This window comes from Cydia splendana, chromosome 22, assembly GCF_910591565.1.
Source record: "Cydia splendana chromosome 22, ilCydSple1.2, whole genome shotgun sequence".
NCBI lineage: Eukaryota > Metazoa > Arthropoda > Insecta > Lepidoptera > Tortricidae > Cydia > Cydia splendana.
Genome location: NC_085981.1, coordinates 10092879 through 10110965, shown reverse-complemented (window position 1 = coordinate 10110965; position 18087 = coordinate 10092879).

Here is an 18087-nt window from a genome sequence, read left to right as displayed (position 1 = left end):
AGTGTGGACATGAAAAAGAGACCTTTAATTAACATACAGTTGGAGTTGAAACTCTAGGTCCATGGGGGTCCCAGCGCGCATACGTTGTTCGCAGAAATCGCGAAGCGTCTGGTTGACGTAACTGGTGACCGAAGAGCTGGCGGCTACCTCGCACAACGTATCAGCATTGCGATACAGCGAGGAAATGCCGCCAGCATCCTTGGTACAATGCCTCAAGGGCCTATTTTAGATTTAAGCTAGTTATTAATTTCTTTTAGTAATACCACTGTATATATCTTGTTAATAAATAATATGTAATATTTTAATTATTAACATACATACCAATATTCAGGACTCTTCTAGACATTTCGAGGTTAGTTCTAATCCGATTGTGCTACTATTCCTTTTCTATTTTCCGCTACAAGTGGGACGTGGCCTTACCCACTGATTGACAAACACGCAGACATTGTTAGTAGAGATGCTCTTATAATTAAGTACAGTCAGCCGCTGCGGTTAACGGTCGTTAGTGACAGCTTGAATAAAACGCAGACAAGTGTACTTGCTCCGGTTTAGGTAGAGGGAAAACGTAGGATTAGATGAATTTGTCTATGTATAGAGGTACGTTTCTTTTTCTTTATTTAGGTTAAGTGTTTTGTTGTTTATAGAGAATCATTTTGAATAGCGTATTACTGTAATGTTCTGCCGCCAGAGTGCAGCACAAATTTATTTAGTAAACCATAGAGCAACTTATACATACTAGGCCTTAAACAGTTTTTTGACAAGTTTTCACTATGACATTGATGCATCAAGGCGGTTTGTTTACGGATGGCCTACCGTGAAACGCGAAAATCGAAATTACTTTATCTGCCTCTCTATCGATCGAATACGCAAGATAAGAGTGATAGAGAGGCAGAAACCGAATATTCGAAGTTTTTTTTTCATAATGTCACTGTAGGCCATGTGATTGAGCGAGTGATGCCCTCTACGCAGAGTTTTGCGTAGGATATTAGGAAATGTGGAGGCGCTTGAATATAAATATCAAATTTATTAAAAATAATGATGCATTCTTATATTACAAAGGATCTATGATACAGAATTCGTTTGGCCATTATTATATTCAAAATTTTCCGTAAAACAAATATTTTAAGTATCTAAAATAATGAGTATATTTATTGTGCTTAGTGACCACATTAACATTAAAATAAACTGTGTCAAAATTACTTTCGTTTCCTTTTAAAAAGGGTGAACTAGTCAAATTAGATTCTAGATTCCTCCTAAATAAACGCACAGTAATTGGCTCCTTTTTTGTTGAAATAACACTCCTTATTTTTTTTAATTTAATTTATTTCGTCAAAAGCTCGTCATCACACCATGACTACTAATACTTACACTTTATTTTTTTGTTAGGTTTAGTTTTAGTTAATTTATTTTATAAGGTACTTGTATTAAGTTTGTTGTATAATTGTGATAAAAAAATTCTATTCTTACACATACCTACCAAGTATACAGTACAAAATTAAGTCCTTTCTGCAGCACATATTCCCTGTTAACCGATGAAACGAGAATTTAGCGCTATGTGGAATGCAAACAGACAAACAACCGACTGAATTAATCACAGAAGACCGGTACAAAGCGGGAATTCAGTCGTGGCACGACTAATAAGACTGTTTAGTCATTAATCGTAATGACAGGAGTAAAAAGAAGGTTAACAAAGCGAGGTCGGGGGTTCTATGGACTGTTTAAGTGTAAGTTTTAGTGTTAATGTATGCATTTGGCCACTATGTTTGCACGTTGAAACGTATGATATGTATCAGGGATTGGAACCGGAATTTTGCAAAAACTTCGAAATAATCATGTGTATTTAGAATTATTTTATACTCGAAATGTTGGACTCAGTTCAATCACAAGATTGCCATTTCAACTTAAACTTAGAACTGCCCTTAAAATTTAATGAAGTCCTCGCTGGCTCTTGAAATTTGTCAACAACTCCGGTCGTGTATGTCCTCACTCAAGTGTGATCTCGAGAGCCCGTGCCCTCAGCCGTGAGGGCTTGAGAGCGAAGCGGAGTTTCTAAACTTGAAACTTTATACTGTTTAAGTAGGCGTAACGTTTATTAAGATGAAAATACCTTCTGTTTAACTACTGGTCTTAATTAATTTCTTACGTTCTTGAGACAATTAATCGAGCGTGTATAGAGGTAGGGGTAGTCTTGTGAATAACGCTCATTTCGAGGCTTAAAGACTCGAACTCTTAAGATTCTCGAGGTTTAACGCCTCAAAGGCGGCAAAGACGATTTCTTACATCCATACGCGTAAAATAAATAAATACAGTTCTCAAATATAGTCGAGTCTTCAAGACTTACGAGTCTTGAGGGCTCGAGTCTTTAAGCCTAAAAATAAGAGTTATTCACAACACTAAGGTTGTAGACCGAGATGAGTTAAAACGACGAGGTAAGTTGGAACAACGTAAATTTTGCGGCATTTACAATAGTCTTAAGGCAAGAACGCATATTAAGAGACCAGCGGACGGTGGGACGAGGCTAAACATAGTTTTTCCAGCTCGATAACAGTTATAGATGCCTCAAAATTGACGCTGTTTCAACCTACCTCTGTTTAACTCTTCTCCCCTCTGTTGGTCTCCCCTACGACTACTACTTACTGTCATGAAATATTTCACACTATACCTAACCTATATCTACAGACTATTCACATATATTTAAGCTTCCATTTTGAGCACTTCTCAAGTTTGCACCTCGCGTGACAAGAATGCACAGATAAAATAATTTCCACACGACAAACCCTCGAAACATGCAGAGTCGCAAGCAAGCCGTCTGCATGTAAAGCGACTGGAGCTTGTTTTACGGTTAATTTAAACTCGTTCGGAGCCACGTACGTTTACATACAGGGTGGGGTTCACTGAGTACCTTGAGTTTTGAACTAAAGATGTCCTTCTGTTCTGCAGGAAAACAAAATTTGAGGAGAATAGTATGGGAATGCCGCCGGGACAGTAACCTTCAGCTCCAACTTCAGGGAACTGGGCTGAATGAACGCGAGGTCGACAGCCCGCCTGCTTCCAGCCGGGCGTCCCTACACTACATCTACATCTGAGTTTTGAACTAAGATGGGATTGCTTACATGAAGCCTTACTTGATTACTTTGGACACGTGGTCAGACGTGAGCCGGGCAACTTGGAAAAGCGCATTATAGGTGGGTGGAGGACGGGGTAGTGGATATCCATCCAACAGCTGGGTAGCATTGTGGACCATTGAGGTTACATAAATTCAGCCGACCGATCAAATAACGCAATGTAATGAAAATCGCATGCGAGTTCTCGCACCGTCTAAATGAGGCCTAAGGCCTGCCAGGGATCTATTAAGCGCCTATTATTAGAACGGCAGAAAATCGTGCAGAATGGACAACCTTGATGCACAAAACAACGACCTCATGTGGTCGCGACCCTCAGTCTAGACTCTAGAGGAAACGAAGAAGAATAACATGAAGCCTGCCTTACTTTCGACGCTTGCATTCGAGGTGCAACAAACGCATTGCTGACCCATGAAAAACCTGTACACTCATACAAAACTAATGTAGTCTTCTGAGAAAATTTGGCAATCTCGGCAGGCAACTTTTTTTTTTGAAAATCCGGCCAAGTGCGAGTCAGACTAGCGCACGAAGGGTTCCGTACCATTCACGCAAAAAACGGTAAACAAATCTCGTTTGTTGTATGGGAGCCCCACTTAAATATTTATAAATTCTGTTTTTAGTATTTGTTTTTATAGCGGCAACAGAAATACATCATCTGTGACAATTTCAACTGTCTAGCTATCACGGTTCATGACATATAGCCTGGTGACAGACAGACCGACGGACAGTGAAAGTCTTAGTAATAGGGTCCCGTTTATCCTTTGGGTACCAACCCTAAAAAGTATGCTTTAGAAAAAAATACTAAGTTACAAGTAGAATATTCTCCCGCGGCGGTACAGTCGGTGAAAAATGTCCGCGCATTCGGCAGACGTACGGGTACAGGCGGGAACAGCGCAGCTGTTAACCCTATTCGTTTATTCTAACCGACGCGGACTGTACAAATATTTCTGCAAACAAGAAAATACACGCTACACTATTTTAGTACCTGTGTAATGCTGTTTGTAACGGTGAGAAATTTGTAACGTTTGTCATGTATGAATATTATGAAACATTGTTCAATCGCGATTGCGAAGCACGTGAGAATGACAATCTCGGTTGACCGTTAACCTTCTCGCCGCTTTTGACTTGATATTAAGCCAATACCTACATTGATTTAGGGTTTCCCCACATATGTCAATGCGGAATGGGCAAAATCGATAGGAAAAAGCGCTCACGCCGCGCTCACGCCCTGCCCGGAAAACGCGCCTGTGTGACGGAACCTTAAGAGCGAAAAAGTCGTCATTCGACTCGGCTCGCGCCTGCCGACGCGTCGACGGCTTTTTCGCTCTTATTGCGCGGTCATAAAGCTTTTTCCTACCAGCTTTTGCCGAATGCGCGTCGATGTATCTGGGGCTCCGGGGAGACCCTTAGTGTCCCACACGGCGAGTCGAGCCACAAGTCAAGGCTTTGGTCAGGTTTGTTAACGTGCAATTGGCGTTGATGACACCTTATTACTTAATGGACTTGGCGGCGAAAAGGTTAACCCGGATTGAAGCGATTATCAATCGTGGTTAATACCGTTAATCGTAGTTAGAAATTTTGAGTTTACCTATGGCTAATTAAATTCAACCTAAAAACTTTAAAGATGCTTTAAAGGTTATGTAGTGTATTGGCGCCTCGAGCGCTTACGTCATAGTGACGTCACAGACATTTAGGAGTCAGTCGATGACAGAAAGCGAGCAGAGCAGTCGTGTCACGTGATGTTTGTGTTGGCGAGCCGTTGGAAATACATTACATCGTATGATTTACTGTGGTAAATACGGTACATTACATGTTACAACAAGCATTTTTAATTTTTATTTCACTCCCACTCTTCCCATTTATTTTAAAGTGCCAAATCTTAACGCATCACTAGCTTGACACAGAACTAGGAAAACATACAAGTCTCAACATATAGTTGTACCATAGTTCTTTGTCTTACCCTAACCCTATATTTTAGTTAATTTATTCATGTGCCAGTGCCAAGTTCCCGTGCCAACGCGATTCTTTCGCCCCTCTTCACACCAACAGGCTCTAGAAAACCAACACGACGTCTTCCATTTTCAGAATTATTCTATTTTCGTTACTTTGACGAATGGCTTTGGCAAAGTGGCAAAGATGCTAAAGTGAAAAGGTGGCTTTAGAATTTGAGTAAATTTTTGAGAAAAACGCCAGTCTCATTTGGGCAGCCATCGTTGCTCGAAAAGGATCAAAACATACTGACACTGACATTACCCGGCTATAATAACGATTAAAGTAACATTAATACACTAATGATTAATTAAAAATATCCTTATATTCATCATCATCTTCCTCGCGTTGTCCCGGCATTTTGCCACGGCTCATGGGAGCCTGGGGTCCGCTGGGCAACTAATCCCGAGAATTGGCGTAGGCACTAGGTTTTACGAAAGCGACCGCCATCTGACCTTCCAACCCAGAGGGTAAACTAGGCCTTATTGGGATTAGTCCGGTTTCCTCACGATGCTTTCCTTCACCGAAAAGCGACTGGTAAATATCAAAAAATATCCTTATATTAAGAAATTAAAATAAATACCTGCAAGTTTATATTATATGTATATCCAAAGTAAATTAACAAAACAAGTTCAAGTTACCTTCTGCTACTTATATTGAAAATGCATATAAAATTTATATTTAAGTTCTATCGTCTGCACAATACCTATTGAACACTGAAAAGCTTCTATTTTCCTCTCAAACTTGTTTGAACAAGTGCCCCTTAGTTCTCAGGTAGTCAAGTTGTTAAAGCTTAAAGTTCGAGCTATGTTGCAACACTAGGCGTGTCGAATCGGGCCCAGGGCTGTGAGAATTGATGGAGGAGGTAACATTAAGTGTTGCTGAATAATCTTCATGACAGGTGATTTGACAGCCTATACAATATTACAATAGAATTAACAAAAAACTTTATGTTAGTCACGTCAGCAACAACACAACAACCTTCTAAGGTCAATACAAAACATAAAAAAAATTACGAGATTCGGCTCTATAAAACACGTCCATCGCTCAACTAATCTTGCTAATTCTGTCACATTGCTGCAGAATCCGTTTATAATGTTTATATGCAGTCTCAAAAAAACAAAGATACTATACTCTGTATCTTCAGGTATTTAAATAAAAGTAAACAAATAATTTGTAAATTTTCGGGTATTTATAAAATTTATTGGTGTCCAACCGGGTCTATATTAATTCGCATAACGTAATACTCCTAATTCGAATTGGCATAACGTATGTTACGCATAATTTCTAAATCGCATAACATTATTCCGCATAACTCATTACGCATAATGTTAATGCGCATAACGTAAATTGTCATAACGATGACTTGGGATAAATATAATAAGCATAAAGTTACTTTGCATAATTATTAAATGGTATAAATATAAAAGGTAAATAAATAAAAATGTAGACAGAGCGGCTCGAATGAAGGTTCAGTAGGTTCAGAGAACGAAGTTGTAAGTTAATGTAGCGCTTTCTTAGATCACAAATATCACAATACGGTTGCCAAACATTTTATTAGTAATCTTGCGGCCTTTCTCTAGGGACTTCAGCGATTCGAATCCTGAGTATTTGACTTTTGCTCGATAAAAAAAATCACTAAAATAGGTCTAAAATGCACTTTAAAAAAATTTGCACAAACAAAAAACAAAATATGAAATTATTTCTAAGCTTTAATTTAATCAAAAATTATTAAAAAAAAGAAGAACACGAACTTACTACGTTTTAATAATGTTTTACAGCAAAAAGATTATTATTTGTTACAACAGCTTTGCTTCGTTTCGCTCGATCCTGTCTTAGCCTTGTGAACCTGACCAAACCGAGTTGGTTTTGCCTTGATCCATCTAATTCTCTTGCTTTATTAAATTATGCTAATTCATTTTGTGCCAAATAAAGTTATAGTTAATAATGTTATGCATATTTAAATTATGCGGATTCATTATTATGCGCAATAAGTGGTATGCTTTTTTAATATTATGCCTGTTCAATGTTATGCCAAACCTGTTATGCGAATTCATATTATGACAATTAATATTAGGCGTATTAAGGGGCACCCTGTCCAACCAAATACAAAACCACCTGGAACTGTCACTGAACGACCTGATAAAGTCAGGTCGTTCAGTGACAGTAGACCTACATTATTTGATCATGTAATGTTTTCATCTACCCTCAACCGGCTTAAGGAGCCATTTGAGAGTATTTTGTTTAGGACTTTTATTTAAATACCTAAAGATACAGTCATAATCAACTCAATTTGTGCAATTTAATTAAAAAGATCCAGAGGATACTCGTGCAATCAAATGTTACCAATGACGGCAATGACCACATGATTCAGGAAACGCAAATCACGAGCCCAACGGAGGCCATTTAAACCACGACCGCATCCAATGATTTCGTCATTGCATGCATTAAGCTTTGGTGACGAAGATCACTTTGGTGCTAGGTGGTGCATGTAAGATCACCGCACAAGTCATTTCATATTGGTAAGTAAGAAAACACTTTATTGTACGAAAAGAAAGGAATAATGGTACATCAGATAAAACATAGATATGTAGTACAAGGGCAAACTTATTCCTACGAGGGATTTTTTCCAGTTAACTTTTAGGTACTTAAGGAGTAATTAACCTAGAGTAATAATTATATAATATTAAATACTATATGCATAAATAAATATAAATATATAATATGACCACACACATATTTGATATTCCTACCTGTCAGTCAGTAGGTTCTTGGTCTGAGACCCATAGGTTTTTTAGTTTATATTTGTAAGTTTTGTTCTTGAAAATGACAGGTCCATTGACACTATTTGTCCTACAGATCTGTCATTTCCGTATAAAATTGGTACAAAAGCAGGACTGGTAAAAAGTAAAAACAGAGTCAAGTATTGCAAGGCATAACTTTTGCATGAATTTAGGAACATGCGGAAAAGGTTGAAGGAGTACACAGCGAACTGCGAAGGTCGACATTTAGACAATGAGAATTTCAAAAAACAAAAATTCCGCATTTCTATTCTTTTTATAATAATAATTAGTTTTGGTTTAAATGTCTTAGTTTTTTAAGTCAAAGTTTTTAATAGGAAATCAGCCTGTGGACACTATATTACTAATTGTTTCATGTTAGTTGAGCCGAGTTACAGTATTAAATTCAAAAATCATATTAAATTTTTGTCATGTTTTACGTCAAAAATGTGACAGTTACGTAGGAAGTGGCGCCCTCATTAAATTTCTTGTCGGACTATATAAGCAAATACAGCTTGGCAAAAAAGAGTAGAAATCAAAAAGTGGCAACACTGTAGTGTCGTCCCGTTTTCTTATATAAATTGGTTTGAAAGGGACGACACTACAGTGTTGCCACTTTTTAATTTCTACTCTTTTTTGCCAAGCTGTAAGTAGTATTTTAATTTGAACCGGAGTCTAGAGCGGCAATCAATGGCCGACTAAGATCGTGATTGCGTCATCAGACTGAACATTATAATGATGGGAGCGGGTAAAGGAATCCGATTTTGCATCTAATGGCCGATTGTTGATGATTTTAGCTACTGCATTGATTGTTTTATAATGGGCGATCATTGTTCTTATATCGATTTGAATCATAGCTACTTTGGAAATTGTACTGGAGGCGTTTTTAGGCCCTCAGCACACGATGCGTAGGCGTGAGCGTGGCGTGTTACGAGATGCGTAGAGTTCTGGGCACCATGCGTCACGTACGCGTGATCGTTCTGTTTGCATACAAATTCTTCACGCTTACGCCTGTCGTCATATCAAGACAGCAGAGATCTCACGCTACGCCAAGACTACGCTTCGTGTGCGGACTTGTTTGAACTTTTACGTGCTCGTTCTACGCGACGTTCACGCCACGCTTACGCGTTGCTCACGCCCACGCCTCGTGTGCTGAGGGCCTTAGAACCATAATGTTAATGATTTGATTTCAGGGCGTTTTTAGGGCGCCGGTGATGGCGGAGCTTCTTGAAGGGGTGGCCGACATCGCACTGGACAGATCTGTGGAGAAATATTGAGAGGCCTTTGCCCAGCAGTGGGTCACGACAGGCTCCAAATAATAATAATTTAGAATAACGTGTAATGTACTTACAAGTGCCTACTTTATTCCCACTCGTACCTCCTTTTAATCGAAAAATTGATAATATTCAGTCATGAAACCAACTTAAAACTAATACTAATACTTTTTGATAGTTTTGATTAAAAAAGTGTCGACCCTGTTTCATATAAAATGTGTGTGTTAGTTTTGGGTCATACACATACAAAATTTCGTCACAAACCTATCAAAAGATAAACTTCTTTTAAGGTCAATGCACGCACGTTCCCGCCGTGTGTGTGTGCATTGTGCTTAAATCAAAGGCACTTTAGATATTGGTATTCTTATACTTATATAGCCAAGCAGATACTGTTTTCCTTCAGCAACCGAAAAAGCTCTAAGTTAACGAATTTCTATAATCTATCAAATTAGAATCACGTCGATCAAAAAAACAACTTCCCAAAAAGGCAGAATCTCTTCATTAATCTAAACATTTCAAAAAAGCCCTTCCATTCACTCGTCTCTCATTCATTCGTTCAGGAGCTAAATGCAAATGTAGGGGAAAAGGTTCATTTATCAACACTTTACCGAGTTTCCTTATCTTTAGCTGAGACTGGAAGATATTTTTTGTAAATAAAATAAAAAAACGAACGGTTTCATCTTGCAAAATGTCTCGTTGATTTTGACAGGAAAAAAAAGAAGGTCAATGTAGTGTTGTGAATAACGCTCATTTAGAGACTTAGACTCGAACCCTTAAGACTCTCGAGGCTTAACGCCTCAAAGGCGGCAAAGACGATTTCTTACATCCATACGCGTAAAATAAATAATTACAATTCTCAAATATGACTTATGAGTCTTGAAGACATGAAGTTTTGCATACATAACTGGGCTCGGATACGAGTATCCTATCCTTTATTTCCACCTACAACAACTTTTAGCTACGATAACTAGTACTAGACATAGATAATATGTTACGTAAATGTTCATGCCAAGTTTCATGTAACTTCGATTGTCTGAGAGCGGCTTTTCAGCGACGGGTTCCTGTGACTCCTTAAACCCTTCACGTCAATTCTCCCCCAATTACACACACAAGAAATCACTTGAACTATTACTAACCCTTATTAACAAACAAGTGTGATACCCCAACTACTTCAGCAGCTACATGTGTTCCATTTGTCACAACTCAGACGGTTGAAGGGCCCTACAGACCCCTATACTTCTGATCTTAATACGGTGCAAGCGAGAGTGGGGGGGCCAGTGTAACATGACCTCGAGATCCGACTTTAATGGAAAATCCGACATCATAGAAGCCGGAATGAAAAGCACGGGACATCTTTAAAAAAAACTAAGATTCAAATTCAAAATAGCTTCGATTCCTAACTATAATAAGCTAACAACAACAGATTTACAATACAATACAATACTCTTTATTGCACACCTCACATACATACTAGTAGATTACATTGTTTAAATTTTTCTTTTGTGGTGCAATAAAATGTATGTTACTTACTTTACTTACTAACATATGATCCGATGATAGAGTCCAAATAAGTTTAGGTTCATTCGAAAGGCCTCGAGTACTCAATAGACATAGACCTGGACATGAGACGAAGTAAAAAAAAGTGTAAGTATATTTTTTAGACAGTAACTTATTAAAATAGAGTAGTGAAAACATTAAAACAGTATTGATAGGTAGGTATACTTTAGTATTATTAATGTTATGTAATTCTTGTTTGCTCACATTACTTAAGAGTTCTACATTTCTAAACGCTTTTATTTGCACCCACCTTGACATTTTCTGTTTGGCACTATGGTTGACTAGTAGACAATGCCATGAGGTATTAAGTCCGCCTTTTACACCTTTTCGATAGAACTGGTTTTGTGAGGTGAGCCTGTAAATCGCCCGTGCTCGGCAAGAAATAGGAATGGCTCGCGATCGGACCGTTATTTGAAACTGAAGGACCCCTCAAGTGCCTGCTGCATAAGGTTTTGGGGGAGGAAAAGAACTCGTAGCATTGTAAGCACATAAGACTTGTCTGTCAATAGTCTGGGGAAATGACTTCACATATCGCTCCCGTTATATTGCACTTTTGACTTTGAAGGAGTTAAAATCTTCTGCACAAGACTTCGCTCCTTCAGCTGTTCCGACCTTCTATAAGTGGAGTATGTGTACAGTGCCGTCTTAAACTATGCTGGGGCCCTTGGGCACATAAGAATTTGGGGCCCTTTTGGAAAGTAAAGAAAGCTAATTAAACTAAAAAATTTCTACTAATGATCTTCTATTTATTATGGGTAATCAAATATACTGTTACTGTCTGTCCTTCGGGGCCCCCTGAGGATGGAGGCCCAGGGCACGGGCCCCGTGTGCCCTTATGGTAAAGACGGTACTGTATGTGTACAGTGAGCTGCGAAATTGCAAGGAGAAATTATGAATGATTTCATTGATAAAGTCGCCATCCCTTTTGCAGCTGATGGTACAAACGCATGAGTTAAAAGCGACTAAAGAGCTTGTCGACGGTCTTACCCGATAGATGCTCTTTTCCACATTGATCATCAACTACAATATAATAGTTATTTACGATACAAGTGCGGATAAGAGGAAATTCGAAACGAGTGGCGATAAATTAAAACACGACCGAAGGGAGTGTTTTAAATCAACACGAGTTGCGAATTACCTATTCGCACGTGTATCGTACAACGTTTTACAGTACATATGGCCCTTTAAACTTTTGACATCGCACGAAAAGCATTATTTTACGCACTAGTGCGGGAAAAAAGGACCATATATACTGTAAATACTCTTTATTGCACACCCCAATAAAAAAAAACAATATGTACAGAAAGAAAACACCTTACTTTAAATTAAAAATAAGATCATTTGACATGCAATTAAATGTATGTACCTAAAAGGGATTTTTCTAAACTCGTGCTTAAGTACGTGCGGATCTAATAAATATTTTCCATTACCTTACATATCGCATTATATTTGTAGTAAGATGTAATCGTACCTGTAAAGAAAACCAAATGTTAGTATAGTAGAAACAATAACTCATAAACTCATTGACTTAATATAGGTATTTTATTTGTAATAATTGAGTATACACAATATATGTACATCTTATTGACTACGGTAACAGCTTACCAATAGGCCATGTGCTAGTTAGCTCTAAATCTAAAAAGGAAAACAGTCAAAAGTCAAAACAGCGAAAAGTTTTAAGATGCAGTAAGACTGCATACCGCTTAGGGCCACTTGCACAATCCCACTAACCCGGGGTTAACCGGTTAAACCTGGAGTTGCCGTGGTTACCAGTACTATTTGACACTGGGTTAATGGTTTAACCGATTAACCCCGGGTTAGTGGGATGGTACAAGTGGCGCTTAGTTGCAATAAAATTGGGTGACGTTGTATGGACAAGAAGTTTAATTTGCCTTGTATATTATAGTTTTCCAAGACATTAAACCAAAGACACTCCTAATTGGACCAATTTGTACAACACTCACACGAAATCGGACAGTAATTTTATACAAACAGCTTGCGGGGTCCAAACGTGTTAATTCAGGTGGGTATAAAAACGCTAGTTTGTGGGGTCTAAACGACCCGAAAGCGGGTTAACTGGCCATTGGGGTTAACGTTGGGGGTGTGATGGGGTTAAATACATAGTTCATTAAAGCATTTACGGGTCCTAATTTGGAATGAAGTGTTCAAGAACTATCACGCATTCATTTTATTTGGTGCTTTTGAAAATCCTGGTACATCGAATTTAGACCTAAGTATGAACCGTGCAGGGTTAAAAACATGTGAAACGTGCTATTTTAAAAGGTAAATAAGATTGCAAAGCTCCGGCTTGTTCAATAAAGCATAGCACGTTAGCACAGAAAATAAAATTAACTTAATTAGTAAAAATGTGGATAAAATTGCAATTTAAAAGGTTTTTGTGCATTCTTTTGTCGGTACCGGATTTTAAAAAAGAATTTTCTGTACATTGTGATGCGTCTTCGTACGGAATTGGTGGAATGCTTTCTCAGACCATCGAGGGTGTTGAGCATCCGATCGCCGAAAACGACAAACACTAATAGGCCAATTAGGGTTTTAGTTATCCGATATATGATACTGATCTGTCAGTGTCAAAAGTTTTTGGTCGGAGAAATCTCACTTTCGACACTGACAGATCAGTATAATATCGGAAACAGATTGAATAACTAAAAATCGAATAGGCCTGTAAAAGTAATTAATTTGGATGGATATCAATATTAGCCCGAAAGGTTAAATTAAAGGCCTGTGCACATCGGCTTGCGTGTGCGTGACGTGCACGTGCCCGTTGCGCTAAAATATTGGAGCCACGCACGCACACGTCACGCAAGCGGTGTGCCGTCTCTCATAAGGATCTGTATACTACAACGCCGCACGTGCACGTCACGCACGCAGCCGGTGTGCACAGGCCTTAGACCTTGTAAAACAAATAACTATTTTATATTCAAGAGTAATCAAGAGCTTATTTGCCTGTCTTTGCCATTGTTTTGCGCCTTTAAGTCTCGCTCCTAATTATGAATTAATAAAAGCCTAATAAAATTATAGTCACAGCCTCGGGAAATAACTTTTCAAACTCAACTTATAAAATTGAAATTTCCAAAAGTCCAATTTGAACTCGAAACAGCCATTTCTCTTTGTATTCCTGTCAATAAATAAGTCATTAAGTTCACCTCATCAAAATTGTATCCATTTCTACTCAACTCCGATATCTGCATCTATTCATTAAGAGTCCGCTTGACAATTCTCATTATAAAACTTTCCGTAGACGGAGACAAAACATCATTAATCTTGCGTCTCGCTCCTTCATTATAACTTGCTCCGCGGTGATTTATTCGACGAAGTCTGGGGAATTTTATTTCGCGACCCCTGGCCAGACGTGGATATAGTTTCGAAATAATACTAGATAGGACATTTTTTTTATAGGACATCTCATTTTGGTCGGTCCCTCATGTCTGAGGATCGTAGTCAGTATCAGGGTTGCATCTGTAGCGGATGATCTGTCTCCACCGGTTTCTGTCCAACGCGTCTCTGACGACCGTGTAGAAAGCAGAGGATGACGAGTCTTTAACTTGATCGGTCCATCTTATTGGTGAACGACCGCGTGATCTTCTGCCTTCGGTGTGTCTAATCACAATCAGTTTTCCCATACGACATACTTATTTTTTAAACAAATCTATTAAGTAAGGTAAATAAAACTTGTATCGTGGAGGAAATATCCGTGCCTGTCGAAAATTTAAAGGGCCATATGTACTGTAAAACGTTGCACGATACACGTGCGAATAGGTAATTCGCAACTCGTGTCGATTTAAAACCCTCCCTTCGGGCGTGTTTTAATTTACCACCACTCGTTGCGAATTTCCTACTTTCCGCACTTGTATCATAAATAACTATTGAAGGTTACACCGGGCGTGGCTCACTCCGCGATTTCGTCGCTTTGCTACAGGGCCTACAGGTAGCTAAAAGTACATCCGTTCCACACCAATTTTGGTGGTTAGCCATAAGCCGCGCGTGGCGCTGTCGCCACCTAGCAGCCATATCTTTCCTGATCGTAACAGACGCGTTTTGTTAGAGAGTGAGTCTTCTGTACCTAGTACTATTATTTATTCTGTGGTTACTGACTTTCTCCCGATTTTATTCCTTAAGCGCGCGCGCCGCGTGCATCCAGTCCGCAGCCTTATACGAGTAGGTACAGTTTATACACTGAAGGAGAATCCTTCTCTTCTTTCCGTCCTGTTACCCCCTGCTGAAGTGTAGGGCTCGAATCTTTTTCTTCCACTAAACGCCACTGAAGGATAATAAGTAGTTTTGACATAACCTTTTCTTAATATTGTCTTCGGTTACCGCGATAGTTACTCATGAAATAAAACTATTGAAACGGATTATGTCGCGTATCCGCCCACCCGTTCACCACCCATCACCCGCTCATCACCCATCGTCATCATCGCTCAGTCACCCGTTGACCACGAACGCTGTAAGGGTTCGAAACGTCGGATTGTAGTATGTATTCAATATACGCGATATAATCCGTTTCAGTAGTTTTATTTTATAACCTTTTCTTGATAACTATATCCGTGGCAAGTGGGGCATCTGATTAGTATTTTATCTCGACTCGATCTGCTCTTAAGACTGCCGACAATCCTTCCGGCCGAAACGTGTTTACAGGAAAACTTACTTTAGGATGCCTTTGTTTTTACCGACTCAGGGCCACTTCCACCATTCACTAGCCGGGGTTAACCGGTTAAACCTGGAGTAACCATGTACAATTTGACATTGGGTTAACGGTTTAAACGGTTAAGGCTGGGTTAGTGGGATGGTGCAAGTGGCGCTTAGGAATAAAAAAAGCGGCCAAGTGCGAGTCGGACTCGCCCATGAAGGGTTCCGTAGCAGCAAGTAACATAATAAAATTGCGGTTTACGATTTATGACGTATTAAAAAAAAACTACTTAGGTACTAGATCTCGTTCAAACCAATTTTCGGTGGAAGTTTGCATGATAATGTACAGTCGACGTCAAATATATGTTTACTCTTTTCGCCTTATTACAAAGGAGTAAGGTACAAAAGTGTAAACATATCTTTGACGTCGACTGTACATCATATATTTTTTTTTAGTTTTATCATTCTCTTATTTTAGAAGTTACAGGGGAGGGGCACACATTTTACCACTTTGGAAGTGTCTCTCGAGCAAACTATTCAGTTTAGAAAAAAATGATATTAGAAACCTCAATATCATTTTTGAAGACCTATCCATAGATACCCCACAAACCCATATGGGGTTTGATGAAAAAAAAATTTTTGAGTTTCAGTTCTAAGTATGGGGAACCCCCAGAATTCATTGTTTTTTTTTTTCTATTTTTGTGTGAAAATCTTAAGGCGATATGATTCGACTCATTATCGAATCTGAGGGGGTGAGGTGCGCGGCAAACCGTGAAGCCCCGCCCGCGCGTCCCGCGACCCGCTCGCCGAGATCGTGAGCGCGCGCCGCGCACGGTAAACATAGCAGACGGGTCACAGTATAATGATCTTATGATGGCAGTATTTTAACTAGACCGGGAAATGGTCACGTTTTAGAGTTTTTATTGTATATGTACGTATGTATTTTTTGCATTACGTATTTCTGATCATTTCATGTAGAATTATTATTTTTATATAGACATGTGTACTTATTATTGATCAGTAAAGAACGTTTTAATTTCATGGCAGCGTGTTCGAGTTAAAGTACCTAAAGGAAAGTAACAATTTTAAAGGAGACGGTCAATTAAGGGTTCTATTTATAAAGGTTATTAACCTTAATCAATAATTTTACTTTACAGATTCCTTTAACTCAATAACGCTGCCGTGAAAATAAAACGTTGTTACTGATCAGTAGTACTTATTTATAAGCTCTAAAAACAAAAAAAAAAACAGTTTCAAAGTAAATTTCTGATAACTTTTTGTCAGTGCAAGCCTTATGGTTTCTTCTTGGCAACATTTTACATGAAAATGTTTTTGGTGGGTCTCATTATCACAATTTCCAATACTTTTGTTGCCTAACTTAATAAATTATTGTTTACAATACCTATCGACTTTATACCTATTTTAATGATCACACAATTTTAACGAAACAATGTTTTCAAGAACATAATTCAATTAAGTGCGAGTCAAACTCGCGCACCTATGGTACCTACATTTTATTAAGTACATTATATATATATTTTTTTAATTAAGTTGTAACTGACTCATCATCATCATCTCAGCCATAAGACGTCCACTGCTGAACATAGGGCCTTCCCCTTGGACCTCCATTCCGGTCGGAAGCGACCCGCATCCAGCGTCTTCCGACGGCCTTAACAAGGTCGTCTGTCCATCTTGTGGGTGGACGTCCTACGCTGCGCTTGCTAGTCCGTGGTCTCCACTCGAGCACTTTTCGACACCATCGGCCATCTTCTCTGCGCGCAATGTGGCCTGCCCATATATATATATATATATATACATATATATATATATATATATATATATATATATATATATATATATAACATTTTCAAGAAGTCTGGTCGCTTGTGGTAAAAAAAAAAATGTATGGAGAACAGAGTGGCCAACTTTCTTAAAAATAGTTTATCTAATACTGATTCTAAAATGGTATCACACATGCTATTTACATTTCTACAAATAAAGATATGGCCTAGATGGTGTTTAAAGTGAAGTATGGTGCTAACTAGTAAAAAAGACAAAAGTGCGATTATCTCGAAAACCACGAAACTTTTACTAGACCTATAAGTGCATTTTCTGGACCAGCCTAAGCTGCCCTGTCGATGGTTAGAAGGTTGTCCATTAATTACTGGACATCCTGTATAGAGATGTAACTAACCCAAATCGATAGTCACAGCAAGCGATTACGATTGGATGGCACGTAGACTGAGGTATCGAATTGTGACGTATAATGAATTTTTATTTGCGATTTAAATAAAGCTAGAATTATATGGTTTTCGCGCAAGGCATTTAATACACCGACCGAGTAGGTCGCACCCATCGTCAAAATCTAAACTAACTGGGGATCTATTTTAAAGTATATTTATGTTATTTCTGTGTCAAATTTGTTGTCTGTTAGGTGACGATAAATATATCCATATTTACAGTTGATTATCCACCTTTTTCTTATTTTTATTAAAAGAAAAATGAAAAATTCATATCGATTTACTTAGACGACTACCGATTCATAAAGGTGGTGTCCGGCTAGCCCTAAAATTAAAAAAAAGACGTAGAACGTAAACGTTCGTAGTGCAATTGTTTTCCTTTGTGATTTCGATGTGCGAGACATTTTACGTTGTATTGCTGTTGTGAGTGACAGATGTCAAATAACGCAAATAAATATGCACACAGTATATGTCGGTG